At 44.9% G+C, this 17701-nt stretch overlaps 1 long non-coding RNA gene across 1 annotated transcript in view; it reads left to right on the top strand.

The window, feature by feature from the left end:
- The first annotated feature begins 4533 nt into the window (after window positions 1–4533).
- Window positions 4534–17701, top strand: part of LOC142496533 (uncharacterized) — a 22503-nt gene continuing 9335 nt past the window's right edge. Inside the window, exon 1 of the long non-coding RNA XR_012802036.1 lies at window positions 4534–4662. This is a non-coding gene — a long non-coding RNA (uncharacterized LOC142496533). The remainder of the gene's footprint in view (window positions 4663–17701) is intronic.

Below are 17701 nucleotides of genomic sequence, written 5' to 3'. Positions count from 1 at the left end.
GAAGAGGGGACATGTGGGGGAGAAGCCTGTGAGGAGGAGACGTGGGGAAGAAGCTTGTGAGCAGGGGACATGCATGTATGTATATCTTTAATTATATAGCGCCGTTCATTTACATAGCGATTCACAGCAGTAATACACATGATTGTCATATAAATAACAAACAAAACAAATAACACATAAAATAAGTGCTTTCTGGCATAAAAGTGACATTTAGGAAAAGGATGCCCGGCCCCCAAGAGCTTCCAATCTAATTAGATCTTACAATCTAATTGGGGGGAGGGGGAGAACATGTGGGGGAGAAGTTGGTGAAGGAAGCATGTGGGGCCACACACTTAATCTATATTACGTGTGTGGCCCCGAAACTTATCAAAGCTCAGCAAGTGTCCCCCAGTCACAATAATCGCCCACCACTGAGCTAGGGCGTACATTTAAAATGGTACTTCAAGGTAAATGACAGTGGCATTAGAATATAATGAAATATACCGGGGGGGGGGGGTGTTTGGGGAGGGGGCATTGTAGAAAACAAAGGATTCTCATTATATTAAAACTCATAAACATGCCTTTAAGAGTTGAATTTTAAAATAAATTTAAAAAGTAGTAAGTATGATCTAATACTACAGCACTGATTTATTTGAAGAAAAAAAACACACGTAGAATATTGCTTGGATTGCTCCTTTAATTCTGATTTGTTTTCAACATTAACAAGCAGAGGAGACTTGTTCCACATCTACAATCCTACAGTAAAAAAATTATTTGCATCCTGGCGTCCATAGTCTTACTACAATATATTGTATTGTAATAAGTGCATTCCCATTTACACCCCACTCCAGACATATTCTTGGTTGCATATGTCATCTTTTTAATCTAAACTAGCCAAGTTATTCATTACAAATATGTAAAGCAAATAGATATAAATGATGGAACTGATAAATAGAGGCATTGGGATTAGTTTGAGTGAATACACCTTTTTTTTTTGAGATATCAAAACGCTTGTGTCCAGTTGCATAATGAAATATTGGTGGCTAATAAAAACATATCAAAACTTTTAAAGTTATCCAGATTAATATGGGTAGCAGTAAAGTGAATATGTTTGCAGACAGACCATAGATCAGGTGTAAGTAAGCAGTTTATCGGTTTGGCAACAAGCCATTGCACATAGTTAATAGCATGTTGTGTCTCACAATTTTTAATTGGAAGTAGCATCATTTTAACTTTCTTGTTTTTCCCCTGATGAAGTCAGGCACGGCTGCATGTATACAGGCTCATACTGAGGTCATCGGAGCGCTGGTAGAGGAGGATGGTGGGTACATTGTTTTGTCTGTTCAAGCCAACAAATAATCTGTAACATGCTTCTGTGTTTACAGCGGAGAGATCACTGCTGCAGTAAATTAGCTTTGTGCCGGCAAGGTATGGAAACATCTTGGCTGGAGTGGCTGTGAGACACATTTCTATTAGAAGAGAAGTGCCACTTGTAGAAGTTCACTGTGCACATAGTGGGAGAATGTTCTAACGTGTTAACAGTTCTTCAGTATAATATTTTCTTATACCCAATTTTCTAAATGTTTGAATTTCAACCTGAAAAAAAAAACGAGATTTTTTGTGTGAATGCAATTGATTTTATTATACAAGAGAAGGTGAAGTTGTAGGTGTGAATAAGGAGAATTACAGGAAAAGTAACAGAAATGTTAAAGAATTCAGACAATAATCCTGCCATCTCTCTAGTATTTACCTATAGTCCATCAAAGAAGGGTGGGGAGCCGTGTTGGTCCTTTCATCCACGTAGTAACAAATTCAAGTTCAAAAGCTTGTAACATACAGTATCAACTACTTGTTGGTCCAATAAAAGGTATCATACACTCTACTCCCTCTCCCTCCTTTGTTACCCTATAGTCTATAGGAGAGATTTCCTTAAGATGAGAGTGTTGGAGAAAGGTCAGTCCCTGTTTAACATTTCATTAAGTCATTTCCACAGGGCTTTGTTCCTGTCACTTTTCTAATGAATGGATTTGCATCTCATCTCAACACACCCGTACCTATGGATTAATGTTCAAGTGCTAGATTATACATGTGTTTTCTATTCATTTTCTTGTCTTTTCCCCTGAATGTCCTACTTTGTCCTTTCCCAGCTAAGTTGAATATTTGTTTTTAAATATAATATATAAGAAACATAACTAACATCTTCACTTTCTTATTCCCTTCAGCTTTTCCGGAGTCTTGTGCATCATACGGCATTGCAGTATATTTGTGTGCCCACAAGGTTAAGTCTGCGGTGACTGCAATAATGCATTGAAGCCATGGTTTGTTAACCTTTTTTGGCCCAGATTCACAGAGATCTGTTACCTCCGGACTCATAAAGTACTGTTATGAAAATACACAACGGACGTTATGTTTCATGGAGTTAACGTGAATCCACAAAGCTAATTATATGTCGTTAGTGATCTCATTAGCGGAGGCTTAATGCCATGTGAAATTAGCACTGCCTTGCATTAGCTTCAAATAACATGGCGTTAAGCCTGTCTTACCCAAAGGTGGCGTTACTCCCAAACAGACCCTGAATAGATGTTTAATAAGTGTTTAATTGAAGTTAAAAAAAGAGAATACAGGAGAGGGAAAGAACCCTGTAAATAACAATATGATAGTTAAATCATACATAACTGTGGTCTTACACACACCCAGACCCTGTAAAAGATCTCTTTTAGGATCTGGATGGGAGTAACGCCAAGTTTAGCTGTGACCTAACTAACGTCTCCCTGCGGTAACTATAACAGAGCTCTGTGAATCTGCGTTGTTAGGGGGAATTGTAAAGCGAAAAGGGCAGGCGAAGTCCAGTGCTGGACTGACTGAGTTATTTCCCCAGGGTGTAGTATACCACCATTAGGAGACCTAGATTGGGGTACCCGCGGGGGGACCACCAGGCCTCTGGGTTCTCACCCTGGGATGTTATGGATTATACTCTATGTCCTTGAACTTGGATCTTTTATGGTATTATCAGTATACTAATGAGCTATCTATGGTGATGCACCATTACACCACTTACCTATCTGCGACACTACAATTATTGGTTGCACCCTAGATTCAAAGCTCTATTCTTATCATATGGAAGGGTAACTCCAGGGACTGTATTATATATTCTTTTTGTCCTCCAATACATATTTTGGACAAAGGTCAGTTCTCCTTTATAACCGGATTGCTATAAGAAGTGATCTCTACAAGTGTATGATCCTATTAATAGATAATTACATATAGCATTATTAGCAATACCCAAGGTTATATACAATGGACTCTCAAGATTCTGCACAGGAAGACTGTCCTGAGAATGATGCCCTAGATTATGCATGTAACTATTTTAACCAAAATACAAGATCTGCTAAGGCTCAGAGACTGTTTGATATTCAACCTGAAGTTATATGTGACGATATAACAGATCTTAGTGACCATTTTGCTAAGCTACAACGTCTACTGTCTACAGATACTAGATTATTTTGGGATATCATCTCATTAGAAAATTACACTAAATCTAAACGTATCCCCAGAGGATTGAGAATTAAAAAGGCACCCACTTTTGGCTTTGTTAACGCAGAGTTTGAGAATGAATGGAAGACCATTCTTAATGAATGTTCCTTTAAATTGATTGAACTCATCACTTCACTCAAAATTAAAGAAAAAATAGCTGTAGAAAGAGAAGCCAAATCTCTACAAAAAAAGATAATGAAATTCTCCAAAATGGGGGGCTATCAAGATCATGACCAGTCTCTAGAGAAAGCCATAAAAGATCTGGACAAAGACATCTCTAGAAAAAAACAGATAAAATATGAGCGGGACAAATTGGATTATGAACATAACCAGGTGTATGCATGGGAAAAAGTAAACCAACCAAGAAGGCCTAATAGACCACAGGCTGGTTCCTCTACACCCAATAACAAATCCGCAAATAAATACTGGTCAAAAAAATCAATTCTCAAGAAAACATCTTCAACTGATGATTTGCATATCACTGATTATGACACATCTGACACTGACACTTTGGGACACTCTGTGTCGTTCTCGGAGAGACGAGACACGCAATATCAACAAAAACCTAAGGGGCAACGTAACCCCTGGGGGAGGGATGGCTCTGACCGAGATTATAGACAACATGAGGGGCACCACTCAGAATCTGAGGCCAATCGACCGTCAAAAAATGAAAAGCGACCAGAAGGGGCAACAAGAGATCGAAGCAAATAGTCCACGAAAAAACGCAAGATGAACACTTAAGTGGGGAACTGTCAGAAAATGATGGAGTCATTAATATTTCAAAGGTTGAATTGACACCAGATGAAATTTCCCTTTTGAACAAAGGGCTTAAGTTCGCCCCTAATTCTGACTTTCAGTTGTTTGACACTGTAGTGGATTTGCATAGATTTATTAGAAAATGTACCCTTAAGAAATTCTTTAGAGATAAGAATATGACTGCTACAGAGATACCTATAGGTGCAGATAATGGGAGTGTTGATGTGTTGAATAATATGTCTAACATGCTTTCTTTCAGGGAATCTTGTGTCATTCAGGATATGGAGGAATTAAGTGGGGTTGACACGGAAGACATCGATCCTGACACCTTTTTAGGCAGAAGGAATTCGGGTCTGAAGAAGAAATCCAATTTCTTTCCTTCATTTGTAAAGGGTAAATTCTTGACTACATTTGAACATCTTGTTGAAAGAGATCTTATCCTTTTACACAAGGGTTTTTCCTTTGACTCTCCAGCATTCGACCACTCTAGTAATAATTTGACGATGAGTGAACAAAAAGCACTTAATGATTTAAAATCGAATACATCACTTATTATCAAGAATGCTGATAAAGGGGGAGCGGTTGTAGTGCAGCATAGGGATGACTATCACAGGGAGGCTTTACGCCAGCTCTGTGATGCTTGTTCCTATGCTGTGCTGCAATCAGACCCCACAACTAGGTTTCTCAAGGAGTTGAGGTATCTACTTGATGAGGGTCTTATCCTGTGTGTCCTCTCAGACAATGAAAAATAATTTCTCTATAACTCCACTCCTACCACGGCCGTGTTTCACCATCTCCCGAAGATCCACAAATCACTAGTCTCCCCTCCTGGGAGACCTATTATATCTAGTATTGGGTCTTTGGGAGATGGTGTCTCACGGTATGTGGATTCTTTTCTGCAACCGCTGGTCCGGTCATTACCCTCCTTTATTCTTGACAGCGGGGACCTCCTCAAACAAATTGAAAATATTACATGGAAAAAGAACTGTATATGGGTGACTCTTGACGTCACGTCGCTGTATACGGTTATATCTCATTTGCAAGGGGTGACAGCTGTTAGACACTTTCTCAATCGTTCTGATCTTTCACATGCACAATCGGCCTTCATTATAGATTCTATTTGGTTTTTACTCACTCACAATTATTTTATGTTTGATGGGGTTCACTATCTCCAGACACGTGGAACGGCTATGGGGACAAGTTTTGCCCCCTCATACGCCAACCTGTTCATGGGTTGGTGGGAGTCACTCCACGTGTTTGGAGAAGCGAACATTTATAGGGAGCACATTTTGTTTTACCGTCGTTTCATTGACGACTTACTGTTTATTTGGGATGGTGATGTCACTACGTTATTATTATTTATTAACACACTTAATACTAACAACTTTAATCTCAAATTCACATACACTTTCAACTATCATCACATACACTACCTAGATTTATATTTATATATTAATAACTCACTCCAAATTAACACTGATGTATTCCGAAAACCTAACTCTCGGAATACCTTTTTACGTGCTAACAGCTGCCACCCCAAAGCCCTAATTAAAAGTATACCGAAGGGCCAACTAATACGACTTAGACGCAATTGTTCCACTAACGAATCCTTTAATACCCAGGTGAGAGATCTGTATGACCGCTTTATTAAGCGGGGCTACAATCACTATGACCTAATTAAAACAATTGAGGAGGTCTCAGCCATGGATAGGAGAGACCTGCTCCAGCGGTCCCCTAGGAAGCCCATCCTGGATGATTGCCCACTCTTTATCACCCCTTATAGCACACAGGGAGAACAGATAAGGAAAATTTTAAAAAGACATTGGTCTGTTCTCTGTTTAGATCCCATTTTAAGACCAATAGTTTCATCAGGTCCTAGAGTTGTCTTTAAGAAGGCCAGAACCCTAGCCAATACCCTTTCACCAAGCCTTTTTAACAAAACCAATGTAAAGCACCCAAACCTACCAAAAGGGACATTCAAATGTAATAAGTGCAAAATATGTCCAAAGTTGTTACAAGGTAATACCTTCACGTCTACCGTGAACAGAACAATCTATAATAATAAGATGTTCATTAATTGCAACTCTACTTTTGTTGTTTACTTGATCACGTGTGGTTGCGGGTGCCAATACGTAGGTCGTACGACAAGATGTCTCAAAACCAGAATGATGGAGCACTTCAGGCTCATATCTAAAGGAGATCTTAGCCATCCTGTCTCTAAGCACTTTTCATGTTGTAACAGAGGAGGTCCCACTAATTTTTCTTTTCAAGGTATAGAAATACTTGCTCCCTCTATTCGAGGGGGTAACAGAACCCTACAGTTGGATCGCCGTGAGGCATTCTGGATCTTTACATTACGGACCAGGGTGCCTCACGGTATGAACACTGATTGGGACCTCACACATTTTTTGTAGTTACATTTTTTGTGGTTACATTTTTTGTGGTTGCATTTTTTTATAGTTACAATTTTTGTGGTTACACTTTTTGTAGTTTCACCCCTTTGTAGTTGCATCATTGGTAGTTGCCTTTACTAAATTGATTGGTATATATATGAGTCTGAAGTGCCTATGATCATTCTGGTCAATCTATCCCCAAAATTTTGTGGATTAGGATATTCATATCTTTCTTCCTTAATGATTGTGAACAATCATAGGATGATGTCTCCTCTATAGTCGTTTACATTTCTGTTCTTTCTATTGATTATACATCTATGGTATGATGCCTCTACATTATATATGCTCATACTAAATCTGAACTATGCATTATGAAGGGTTTCATTGTTTGTTGTTTCTTAAACTTTTTGATAACTATGTAGATTATTTTTTCTTTACGAATACTAGTTATGTACAAATATTAATATTCGGTATTTCTTTTTTTCTTTTTTCTCATTTTCTTAATTCTTTTTGTTGTTTAATTAATTAATTTTTACTTCATGTTCTGTCTTATAGCTTTTGTCATCAATATCTTATTTTGCTCTCTTTGTGATAATTATAATTTCTTGAAATCATCTATTTTACTAATCAGAATGAGCTTTTCTGTGCACTTTCTTGTATTGATTGCTGGACTCAACTAAAGATATAATTACATGTTATTAGTAACACAACCAATTAGAGGGTATACTTAGTGTATACACACTGCCCCTAATATATGACTCCAGCTCTAACAATACATTGAGATTGGGAATGAGGGTTCCCAGTTCCCTTAGTACTTTTCAACATATTTACCTATATACTATATATGTTGCCAAGGATTAGTTCTTTCAATCTCTACCATCATTTATCTAGTACTGTTTGTATCAATATAGACTTTGATTTAGCTATCTCTAACTTGGCTTCCATATCTAGTATATATTTTTAACATTTTTAATCTTATTTTCGTATGGGTTATCGATTGATTTTGTCTGTTATCCTTTCTCTCTAAGGGGTTAGGCTCAATCCTATATCCATTGGTTTTGTCTATATTAGTTTCTTATGTGTGTAACGGGTATTCCCCCCCCCAATCTCACATTGGCCCGGGTAGTCTAACCAGTCCCCATTACATGTTCGTGTCTGGTGGTGCACCTGTAGGCAACAGGGCTCCTGAGTCTCCCGCTTGATGGTATTAGGGGATGTCATCCAGACAGGCAGCTGAGGTAGTGTGTGCGAGTCCAACTTACTTCATGTGCAGCGCCTCCACCTCATCAGGATCTATGCTTCCGCAGGGAGATGGTCCTGGTGAGGAACTCCTTCTTGGTGGTGCCATCCACTGCTGAGTAACTTCACACTCACACAGTGGAGGTATATTCGAACAGGGCATCTTTATTGATGGTTGGTATGGGCAAGCTGCCCCTCACAGCTAGCAGCTCAGCCACTCATCTCCTTGCAGCACTCCATTAGGAAGGTCCCTTACCCTAATAGATCTGCTTTCCACCTCTACTCTTAAAGAGATTTCCCAGCTTCTCTGGCTGCTGTAAGCTCCTCTCTTGAGCTGCTTTGTCTCTCTCAGCTCCTCTAACTCTGCTGCGCATGCTCACTGACTCACAGCTAGCAGGAGACACTGCAACAATGTTGCAGACCTTCACGTGCCTCTCACTGAACTGAGCAGCTCAACAACAGGAAACTGAACTTCTAACTTTAGGCAGTGCTGTGTCTTATATCACCCCCCCGGAGAACAAACATGCTCTGTATCACTAAGTGGGAACACACTGCATGTTGTCACTTCCTTTGGGGACATATGACACCTCACCAGGGTGTGAGGGCAAACCTCATTGATCTGTTGCTGGCAAGCCTGCACACTTACCAGGGTTTACTGCCAACATGAGAAAGATATGTACACCAATCTTAGACATGGCTACATTCTCCCCCTGGTGGAACCCCAACGTCCTCGCTTGGAACCTAAATTTGCGGAACCTTCCTTCAGGTAGCACTGCAAAACATAACAACACATATTTCAGTACATATCTTTTCTCAAAACATTATAACAGACACATCCTAACGTAGATGTGTAACAACCAGAATTATTCCCTTCTGTAGAACCCATGACTGGTACCCCCATACCCTCTCAAGGTGGCTTGCGCACAGCATGGTCCACTGGGCTTAGAGTATCAATGCGGTAACACTCTGGGTGACATACTGGACACCCACAATCAGCCCATAACTCTGGCATGGATGCTAATGGAATGAAAGGATCATGCCCATACACCTTCCTAATGCATCTCCTGGAGATGTAGCATATCCCCTCTTGACTACACCACTTCTCATCTAACCCGCCAGGATCCCAATTTTCTTCTCCTAATCCTTCCTCTTCATCAGTGCCATATCCCCTATCTTCATCAGGGGACCCCATTTCGAACTTACTTTCTCCTTCCCATGGATGGTGAAAATAAAGTAACCACTTTTGGCGATCCCTAATAACTCTTTCTGACAGTGGGGGCACATAGGGGGTTCCCTGGGCAATAGGCACAATATGAGCAACATTACCCAAATCCCCAGATGAAACTCCCAATGTTCCTGGGGACCCAAAATTTAACCCAATGCTCTTAGAATCACATCCCACCATAACAGTACAATTGTCATCATTAGGGCTGTATAACATCCTTTGCATAGCCATTTTCCTCCCCGATCCCTCATCAGAGGTAAAACAGTCACCCCAGTCCAGATTTTCCACAGTCCATTCTTCAAAAGTGGCTCGGGACTCCCCAGACAACCCTTGGCTAGACTGGGATCCATAGGAAAAAGTGACAGGGGCATGGGTTTTAACTATGGCCGGGGGTTGGGCATAGGGAAACACTGCCGGCATACGCGGGGCTACGACCCGCAACTTCTCGCTACCTTGCCCGGTACCATCGGACTGGCACTCCGGTTCACTCGCCTCCTTACTTCCAGGCTTCCGCAGGGCCTGCTGGCTCTTCTCGGACCCAGGCAACCTGGTACAGCTGCTTGGCCGAAAGGACACGGCCCTCTCGCTGGACTCGCCGCCATCTTGCGTTGGGTTCCCAACCGGAACCTCTTCCTCCAGAACGACATCCACCGCCGTAAGTGATGGTTCTGCTCTCTGCTCCGTTCGGGCCTGAACTAGGCCTGTCTCCGCCGTTGCCACCACCGGTGCCTGTGGAGGGTAAGGATGTATCTCACCGCTCCGTCGGCTCGGGATGGAATCTTCTCCTCCTTCCGCGCTGTAAGTCACCACGGCCGTGGGACTCCGCCTCTCGGGTTGGTTCTGCACCGGCAACACGAGACTCCGCTCCGCCGCGACACAGGTAAATGCCGGTTCTTTTCCAGCACCGCTGTAGTGGTCCGCCGGTAGGCGCATCACCACCGACGAGACTTCCACCTCTTCCTCGGAGGATATCACGATCGGATCCTCCACAAGGTAGTCACCGGGTTCTTCTGCGATACAACCAGTGGTTGTTGGTACGAAGCTGGCGTGCTCCGGTACCTCCACTGCGGTCGCGCTCTTCTCCGCCGTTGGTTCTTTCTGTTCCGTAGCCTGCAGCAGCACAGGCTCTAGGAACTGTGCCCCACAGCAGGCACACTTGGGACCCCAGGTCGGTTTGTCACCTGGGAATTCACACTGGTCACAAGCACATCTTATGCACCCCTCTCCATCCACCCAGGCCACCCGGTATTTTATGGGTAACACAACATGGTTAAAGTCCATACCACCAGTCAGGTTCAATTTCTTTTGTAGACACGGGCACACCAGAAAGGATATTTTCCCCCCTTTGTATCGCCAGGCTCCATACAACTGCGGGTGTGCTTCTCTGCATTCTGTACTGTCTTTAGTATGAACAGCAGTTGCTGATCGCCGTTCACTGAGCTTGCTCCCCCTGGTGGACTGTAAAGGAGGGGCATGCTCTATAAGGGAGTGGTTCTGGCTCTGCGCTGAGTCACTCACATCACCGGGGAGGGGCTCTGAGTCCGTCACAATCCCTGAGGGCGCGGCTCCAGCTTTCACGCCAAACTTCCCCGCAGGGTGGGGTTTTTCCTTTGGCGCCAATCCCGGCCAACTTTCTGCAATCTTAGCATTTGCAGCATTTTCTGCAACTGGCCCACGCGGTGTCCCGGGAACACGGGAACCGCCATTTTGGTAAGGATTGTCCTTTTTCCCATTTGAGGCAACGTCTGGCTGTTTGTCAATTGGGGTATAACAAAGTCCATTTCGTTCCTCCCATCGGATAACACTGTCATGCTCATTATTCTCAGGGGTATCATCCCGAGAACAAAAACATGATAAACACGGCGCAGCCACGGCTTTCACGCCATTCCACAACAAACTCACAAAAGTCTCTTCTGTAGCTTGTTCTTCGTCTGACCGCAATACTGGACCTTCTGCTCTATGCAGATCCTCCATTCTCGTGGTTCTCTCTCTCCGCCATCCTGGACCTTCTGTTCTGTACAGATCCTCCATTCCGACAGTTCGCTCACCCTGCCATCCTGGACCTTCTGTTCTGTACAGATCCTCCATTCCGACAGTTCGCTCGTGATCGTTGAACACAGATTTTCTGTACGTGGAGCTCCGCTCTGCGGGGCAGCTACCACATCCGTACAATAAACATGCCTTGTGCACCACCTTGTGTACCTAACGTAGATCTGACTCGTGTTTGCACTACCTCAGGCTAGGCTCACTCTTTCTGTGTCTACTGTATCTCCTTCCTCCAGTCTGTGCTCCCTTTGGTAAGTGATCTGGAATGGACTAGAGTACTCTTCCATGCAGTACTTGGGCGTCTACCTACTGTTGGCTAGCCTAGTGCAGATCCTCTCCAGAATTCCTGACCACGTTAACAGGCTATCCCTTCAGGCATCCTACCCCTAGCGCTACCTCAAGGTGACTAGGACAGCTATAGCCCCCGGCTCCAGACTCACTAACCCCTTAGGTCAGTCTAGGGCGTGCTTTGCGAGGTTTTTCGTTCTCCTGACTACCCCTAGATTTTCCCTTTCCAGCACAGAGTGGCAGCAGACACTCTCCCTGTTTCCTAGTGTGCCTAGCAAAAGCCTGTCCTGTTGACAGGTATCTCAGCAGCGCCTCCAATTGTAACGGGTATTCCCCCCCCCAATCTCACATTGGCCCGGGTAGTCTAACCAGTCCCCATTACATGTTCGTGTCTGGTGGTGCACCTGTAGGCAACAGGGCTCCTGCGTCTCCCGCTTGATGGTATTAGGGGATGTCATCCAGACAGGCAGCTGAGGTAGTGTGTGCGAGTCCAACTTACTTCATGTGCAGCGCCTCCACCTCATCAGGATCTATGCTTCCGCAGGGAGATGGTCCTGGTGAGGAACTCCTTCTTGGTGGTGCCATCCACTGCTGAGTAACTTCACACTCACACAGTGGAGGTATATTCGAACAGGGCATCTTTATTGATGGTTGGTATGGGCAAGCTGCCCCTCACAGCTAGCAGCTCAGCCACTCATCTCCTTGCAGCACTCCATTAGGAAGGTCCCTTACCCTAATAGATCTGCTTTCCACCTCTACTCTTAAAGAGATTTCCCAGCTTCTCTGGCTGCTGTAAGCTCCTCTCTTGAGCTGCTTTGTCTCTCTCAGCTCCTCTAACTCTGCTGCGCATGCTCACTGACTCACAGCTAGCAGGAGACACTGCAACAATGTTGCAGACCTTCACGTGCCTCTCACTGAACTGAGCAGCTCAACAACAGGAAACTGAACTTCTAACTTTAGGCAGTGCTGTGTCTTATATCACCCCCCCGGAGAACAAACATGCTCTGTATCACTAAGTGGGAACACACTGCATGTTGTCACTTCCTTTGGGGACATATGACACCTCACCAGGGTGTGAGGGCAAACCTCATTGATCTGTTGCTGGCAAGCCTGCACACTTACCAGGGTTTACTGCCAACATGAGAAAGATATGTACACCAATCTTAGACATGGCTACATGTGTTTTATGTGTGTTTGATATTTTTTTGATTAAAGTTTTCATATTCAACATTATGGCTCTTTTCAGCCAATCACGGAGCTTTGTGCGTTCTCTCCACTATGGGCGCGAGCAGGGAGTCTGGCGCGCGTCATAGCAGCGACTAGACCACCAGGCGCATGGAGATGACGTCACAAATGCCGCGATTTTGGCGCGATAATGCTCATGGATATAAGGATGCACCTATGGCACTCTCTGTACACCTTGAGAAAGTCCTTTACGGACGAAACGCGTAGGTGCGTTCCTACCATTGTTTCCTTTGCACTGACCATTAAAGAACCTTTTTAATACTTATCCCTGCTTGGAGTTACCCTCATTTTGGCGACCTACTAGCTGGTATGCTGCCAAGAAACGCTGCTGTGCTCCTCCACATCTCTGCTGCCTGTGTTTACCCTGAGAGGACTGCACGCTGGAACAGATTCATCCATCAAGGACACCACTAAGGGAGGTAAAGGGCCTTGACCCATTATTATTTTACCCTCCAGTGCTGGACTGACTGAGTTATTTCCCCAGGGTGTAGTATACCACCATTAGGAGACCTATATTGGGGTACCCGCGGGGGGACCACCAGGCCTCTGGGTTCTCACCCTGGGATGTTATGGATTATACTCTATGTCCTTGAACTTGGATCTTTTATGGTATTATCAGTATACTAATGAGCTATCTATGGTGATGCACCATTACACCACTTACCTAGAAGCACTGCAGAACGCTGGTACAAATGCTGGACAAAAGCCGTAAAGCCATAAATAAAACTTTATTGAAAAATCAGGTAGTTCCAGCAGTCATCTCTGACGCGTTTCGAACCACAGAGGTACTTTATCAAAGAGTGACTGCAGGTAGGTTTGCTAAAGTACCTCTGCGCTATGAAACGCGTCAGAGATGACGGCTGGAACGACCTCATTTTTCAATAAGGTTTTTTATGGCTCCACGGCTTTTGTCCAGCATTTGTACCAGCTTTTTGCAGTGCGTCGCCTGACTTTTTCGCTTTACATGTGAGTTTTTTCACACCTCCCTGTCCCGCGTTATCATTGCCTGTGTGTGACAGCAGGAAAAATGTGGGGCTATTCAGCAGCGAGCCTTGGATCTACCGGCAGCGCGGGTTCACAGGTGTGGATCTCCTGCTGCCGCGTTGCTTCCTCTCCCTCTGCTGCTCTCCCTTTTCCTACCTGTTCTATTGTTCATACATTAACTGGACACATCAGCATCTGCGTTTTCATTGTGCAGTGGGCTATATTTCCTGGGACACTTTATTACAGTGATTGCTTTCATTCTTCGGCTTCATATAAGTCATGTTGTCTCTATTAACCACATATAACTGGAGCACCGGCACCGGGATTCTATTTCCCATACTTTGTGAGGGGGAATACCTCTTTTGCATAACATTAGCACAAACGTCCATTATAGTAACGCAAAAGGGCTCGTTACTGCTGGAAACAGCACTTAATGCTGCGTTATTGAGCTTTCAAGATACCCCGTTAGCACTTGATGCGTTAATTTAAGTTAGTGCATCGTTAAATCAATAACGGAGCTCTGTGAATCTGGGCCTTAGTATTTAAAGTGGCTGATCCTCCTAAGAGGAAAAGTGAACTACGGACAGTGATAGTTTAAGAGGGTTAAATGCAGCTAATTGACACCTTTATAAATAAATACATTTTTTAAAAGGATTTTTTTTTTTTTTTACATTTTGTATCTAATTTTACATTTTTGTCGGTCATCAAAGCCACAGATAAATTGTTGTGTTTGTTTGCAAAGTAATTATGATGAAAAACGGAAAGTGAATCCCTGCGCTTCTGCCTGATGGGTCAACAATAAATGTGAAATAAATATATATAAATGATGTGCAAATCTATGAGATAAAGGAGACTTTTAGTTACATCCTTTGATCAAATAATGCCCAAACCTGCCACCAAACGCCAAGGTAAGTCTCATAGGCAGGTCCCTACACTGACTGCAACTAGTGTTATGTGAACATGCCCCAAATGGGGTTAAAATGCCCAAGCATGTGCTTATATATCTAGTGCAGTTACAAGTGGGTTAATACCAGTGAGAACACTTACATGTGAAGTGAATGGGGAATTTTTTTCGCCTAGCTGCATGCTCCTTACATGGACGAGGCGCAGGTGATCATATATTTGTTTTGCATTTCTGTTAGGCCGATTTTAATTCTTAGCTGCACGCTCCTATGGGGGCCCCACTATTAAGGTGTAAATATAATTGGCCTAATTGTCTGCAAGTGCATATGTAAGCAACTTGTGGGAGACTAAACCCTCCCTTTTCTAGGTATTTTCTCAGCATGGTCCCTGGATTACCACCATTCACTTCACATGTAAGTGTTCTCACTGGTATTAACCCGTTTGTAACTGCACTAGATATATAAGCACATGCTTGGACATTTTAACCCCATTTGGGGCATGTTCACATAACACTAGTTGCAGTCAGTGTAGGGACCTGCCTATAAGACTTACCTTGGCGTTTGGTGGCAGGCTTGGGCATTATTTGATCAAAGGATGTAACTAAAAGTCTCCTTTATCTCACAGATTTGCACATCATTTATATATATATATTTATCTCACATATATTGTTAGGCCATTAGGCAGAAGCGCAGGGATTCACTTTCCGTTTTTCGCTATTGTATGGCCAATTTTTTCGCCTAGCTGCGTGCTCCGTACATGGACGAGGCGCAGGTGATCATATATTTGTTTTGCAAAGTAATTATGATGCCATCATTAGTGAAACAGATAAAGTAGCTGATCGGCTTGAATTCAGCAGACCAGGTTAAAAGCACGGCCAATAAAACGCTACAAATACGTAAAACAGCGACTTTAGCTGTGATTGAGTCTTTCTCAGGAAGCTAAATTCACGACAGGAAAAAGGATGGGGAACCTCCAGCTCCCTGCGGGGCCGGGGTCTTGTATTTGGGGAGAAGTGCTTATCCTGGGAGTCTAGTAATATAATAGTCACCACAGACTTCCAATCCTAAATCCTTGGGCATCACTGTGCTCAGGACATCCTGGCTGTTCCATGGCCCTTATTCTATGTAGCCTAGTGCCCCTGGCTATGTGTTTCCTGACCCTAGCATGTAAGTCCTGGTAAGGTGCGGGCAGTGTTAGGCCCCGATCAGACAGGCTGCTGCGCGATGTGCGCGCGCTTACGTGCGCGCACACGTTCGCCACGCTTGTATGTTTGACAATGGGAGTTGTCAACCAAGAAACGACACCCGGCGGCGAATTACAGCGTTGTCGCTGCTGCACTTGAAGGAGACGACTCAAATTGTAATTTCAAGCGGCAGCCGCGTCACGTGTATTTTGTCAGCCAATCACATTACACCCACTTTGTTTCTTTTTTTTTTAAGTGAAACTTCCTTAGTGGCACCTCATTCAAACTGGGGCAAAAAAGAATTGTGGAGACAGAAATGAAACGGATGTGATGTCAGTGCTGGCAGTTGAGGCTGGGCTGTGTTCTGGCTCAGCCCGACCCCAACACTGACATCACACCCGCTCCACAAATAAGATGCGGCTGCTGCTCCCCCCACATGGCCGATGACATAGGCGGCGGCGGCGATAGCCGCCGGCGCCGCTCCTAACGGCCGCAATTTCCCCCAGGTGGAGATGGCCACGGGCGGCATCCGGGGCAGCGGGGACCGGCTCTCCTGCTACAACCCGCTGACCGCTCTCTGTCCCAGCCGCGCGCTCTGCCGGGCTGGAGACTCAGACAGAGCCCCCCTGCGCATGCCATTCCTCCCACACGTCCGCCGCCACCATTCCTAACTGCTGCTGCTGCCCGCTGACATGCGCGGTAGCCATGGCGACGCTCACGGGCGGCTCGGAGACCTCCTTGCGCTGCTGGGTGAATGAGGAGGATGGCTTTCCCCCCTCCTGCCCCCCCCCCCCTCAACATACTCACCGCCGTCACAGCTAACGAGTGCTGAGATCCTGCACTGGTGCGGCTGCGCCGAACTGCTGCTGCTCTCCGCGGGGGCCCTCCAAGTTAAGGAGTTCTCCAGCTTCGAGGCCGGCGCTGCCAACCAGTCGAAGGCTGTGTTCGTGGTGAGCTGCGGGGGGTGAGTGGATGGGGTGAACTTCATGGCTGAGGTGATGTGGGCGCTGCTGCTGCTGGTCCCGATCTCCCCGCACCTATTCCTGGCCCCGGCCTTCTCCTCTCTCTTCCCGCTGCTACCTGGCGGAGACCTGCAGGCTCTCAACTGCAGCTGGCCAGACAAGAAGAGGATCCCGGGGCTGGGGGACATGGAGCTGCCCTCCTTGCCCCCCCCGAGCTACAGCTTCACATCCGGAGCCTGGTTTCAGGACTTAACCACCTGATGGAGGGTATCGGGGTGAGAGAGGAGTGCTTCTCGGTGGGGCACCTGAGAAGGATCATTGCGGGGGAGCTGGCCAGCTATCCTCAGGCGAGAAACCGCAGGAAGCATACACTGACACATACACATACACACACACACACACACACACACACACACACACACACACACACACACACACACACACACACACACACACACACACACACACACACACACACACACACACACACACTGACACACACTGACACACACACACACACACACACTGACACACACACACACACACTGATTGACACACACACACACACACACACACACACACTGACTGACACATACACACACACACACACACACACACTGACTGACACATACACACACACACTGACTGACACATACACACACACACTGACTGACACATACACACACACACACACACTGACTGACACATACACACACACACACTGACTGACACACACACACACACACACACACACACACACACACACACACACTAACACACATACACACACACATACACACTCACTGACTGACACACAAACTCACTGACTGACACACATACACACACTCACTGACTGACACACATACACACTCACTGACTGACACACATACACACTCACTGACTGACACACACACACACACACTCACACACACACTGACTAACACACACACACTGACTAACACAC

Source organism: Ascaphus truei, chromosome 6 (assembly GCF_040206685.1).
Source record: "Ascaphus truei isolate aAscTru1 chromosome 6, aAscTru1.hap1, whole genome shotgun sequence".
NCBI lineage: Eukaryota > Metazoa > Chordata > Amphibia > Anura > Ascaphidae > Ascaphus > Ascaphus truei.
Note: the sequence above shows the minus strand (reverse complement) of the source record. Positions and strands in the feature narration are given on the sequence as shown.